General features: G+C 53.4%; 1 protein-coding gene across 1 annotated transcript in view; it reads right to left on the bottom strand.

Annotated features, from left to right (window-relative positions):
* Positions 1-677, bottom strand: part of Ccdc36 (coiled-coil domain containing 36) — a gene marked incomplete at its 3' end in the record, with an annotated part of 28,560 nt that extends 27,883 nt beyond the window's left edge. Inside the window, 1 exon segment of the mRNA XM_013507565.1 lies at positions 528-677.
* Positions 678-2,713: the final 2,036 nt, after the last annotated feature.

Genomic DNA, 2,713 nt, shown 5'->3' with positions numbered 1-2,713 from the left:
ATCTAGTCAGGCACCTCAGATTGCGCATGCGTACAAGTACCATCTAGTCAGGCACCTCAGATGGCGCATACGTAGAAGTACCATCTAGTTAGGCACCTCTGATGGCGTATGCGTCATCCCAAGCCGAAGGCCGTCCTAAAGGCATGCGCTCACACCCTGCTGGGGAGGGCTCACTCTGCTCGCAGGCCCCGCTCAGGTCCTGCTAAGGGACGCTGAGAGGAGCCGAAGAGCCGCGTGGGCAGAGGGCAGCCGAGGGCGCGGCCGGCACCCACTCCACGTCCACCCCCTCGTCTGCAGGCCGGGACTGAGACCCCACTGTGGGCGGAGCAGCTCTTTTTCATTTCGTGGCCCGTGACGCCCACCGAGGTGGACTCCGACGCCCAAGTCCCTGGAAACGCCTCAAGGGCCCCGGAAATTCCCAGCCTGTCCCCCACGGCGCTGTCTCGCCCCCCCAACTCCTCCACTCCGTTCCAGGCCTCCTCCCACACTCTGCGCACCCCCTCCTCCAGCGGTCCTCACGTGCCAACCTAGAGTCGCGCTGCCCTGCCTGCGAGGATTCCCGCCTGGTCTCCGCGGAGACTATCGAGGCATGCGCAGTCCCGCCTCCAGGATGCACATTGACCAATGAGGATTCCGCTCCAGTAGGACTCCGCCCCCGTCGTGGCACGCGGCTAGCGGTTTTCAATGGTCCTAGCAGTCAACTATCGCGACACAGCACGTAACCTAGCCACGCTCACTGCGGCATGAGCCACGCCCACTGCTACGTGAGCTGCACCCAGCTGTGCAGCACAGACCTCGCTCGTCACCTTGTGTTTGTGGAAAACGGAGTCCCTGCCCCCAAGAAGTGGCAGTGCCACGGGAGGGCGGCATAGGGCGGACCAGGTGACTGAGGATCAGGTCCTGGCTGGGCTCGGACTTGGGCTCGGGCTCGGAGCCAGGAGGGAAAATAGGGTTCCCGGACTGGAGGCACTGGGATCACGTGGGGATGCGGACCTGGGACACTCAGGATGGAGAGAGGCAGGCAGTTGTCTGCAGTGTGACGGCAGGGTACACAGGTGGTACAAACCCACCGACTCTGCCTTGGGGTTTGAGAAGACCTGGAAGGCACACTGGATGGATGCACCAGCGAGTGTAGACTAAATGAGAGCAGAGCTCAGCCTGCGACTGACCCGGAGAGCACGGGGGTGACAAAAGTGGAGCGAAGCACCACGGCACGCATGGTCCTAGACCAGAGAGGGGAGCCCGAAGCAAATGATGCTCCAGAGGCCACCCAAGAACTTGCACAGAGAGGGCTGGAGTCAGGCCAGCACTTGGGAAGCTGAGGCAGGAGGATGTCAAGTTCGCGCCTAGTTTGGGGACTTTAGCAAAAGCATACCTAAAGTTTTAAAGGGTTTGGGGCCGAGTGTAGCGGTACACACCTGACCCCAGCCCTTATGAGGCTGAGGCAGGAAGATTGCTGTGAGTTCAAGGCCAAACTGGGTTATATAGCAAACAAAAAAATAAAAAGGGCTGGAGAGCGCCGGAGGTGGTGGCGCATGTCTGTAATCCCAGCACTCAGGAGGCTGAGGCAGGAGGATCGTTGTGAGTTTGAGGCCAGCCTGGGCTATGTAAGTGAGTTCAAGGCCAGCCTGAACTGCGTAGCAAGACCCTGTCTCAAAAAGACAAAAACAAAAAACAAACAGGGCTGGAGATGTAGCTCAATGCAAAGTCCCTCAGTTCAATCCCCAAGTACAGGAAAAAAAATAAAACACAACAGTATGGGGATCAGGTGTGACAGATGCCACTGCTGTGTCAAGGAAGATGTCAGGATTTTTTTTTTTTAATGAGAGAATTGTTGGAGATCTTGGCAGGAGCACTTTCAGGGACGTGCTGGGGACAGAGACCTGATAGAAGCTTGATTAGTATGTGACTCCAAAAGAGCAGGAGAAATCTTGCTATATCCATACAGTGGAAAATTATAAGTAATAAAAAGGACCGAATAATTAAAACACTATGAAAAATCTCAATTATAATAGAATACATACTATATGGTTCCATTTATATAAAAAATTTTTTTTGGTCTTTCTGAGACAGTCTCACTATGCAGTTCAGGCTGGCCTTTTTTTTTTTTTTTTTTTTTTTGGTACTAGCAATCGAACTCAGGACCTTGAGCTTGCCAGGCAGGCGCTTGTGCTGCTGAGCTATATCCCCAGCCCTCAGGCTGGCCTTGAGCTCACTTTGTAGCCCAGGCTGGTGTCGAACTCATAACGATCCTCCTGCCTCAGCCTCTCAAGTGCTGGGATTACAGGCCTGCGCCACCACCCCTGGCCCATTTATATAAAATTCTAGAAAATAAAAATGATCTCTAGTGACAAAAACAACAGTGGGGCCGGAGGTGTAGCTCAGTAGTAGTGTGGTCCTTTAGCAGGAGAAAACCCGGGTTCCACCACAGGCACCACTGGAGTAAAAACCAGAAACAGCGGTTGCCCTAGGCCAATGAGTACCTTAGGGAAAAATTACAAAGGAGCAGAAGGAAACTTGGGGATAATATGTTTAATATCTTTTTTTAATGCATAAAAACAGAACGGTCAACTTTATATTTGAGGGTAAAGATGACAAGAGTAATATTTTTTCTGTCTAAATGAGGGGCTGGGGATTTAGCTCAGCGGCAAAAGCGCCTGCCTGGCAAGCGCAAGGTCGTGAGTTCGGTTCCTGGTACCGGAGAAAAAACCAA

Source organism: Chinchilla lanigera, unplaced genomic scaffold, assembly GCF_000276665.1.
Source record: "Chinchilla lanigera isolate Chin_1 unplaced genomic scaffold, ChiLan1.0 scaffold00131, whole genome shotgun sequence".
Lineage (NCBI taxonomy): Eukaryota > Metazoa > Chordata > Mammalia > Rodentia > Chinchillidae > Chinchilla > Chinchilla lanigera.
The sequence above is the reverse complement of the archived record's forward strand: the minus strand, read 5'-3'. Positions and strand labels throughout refer to the sequence as shown.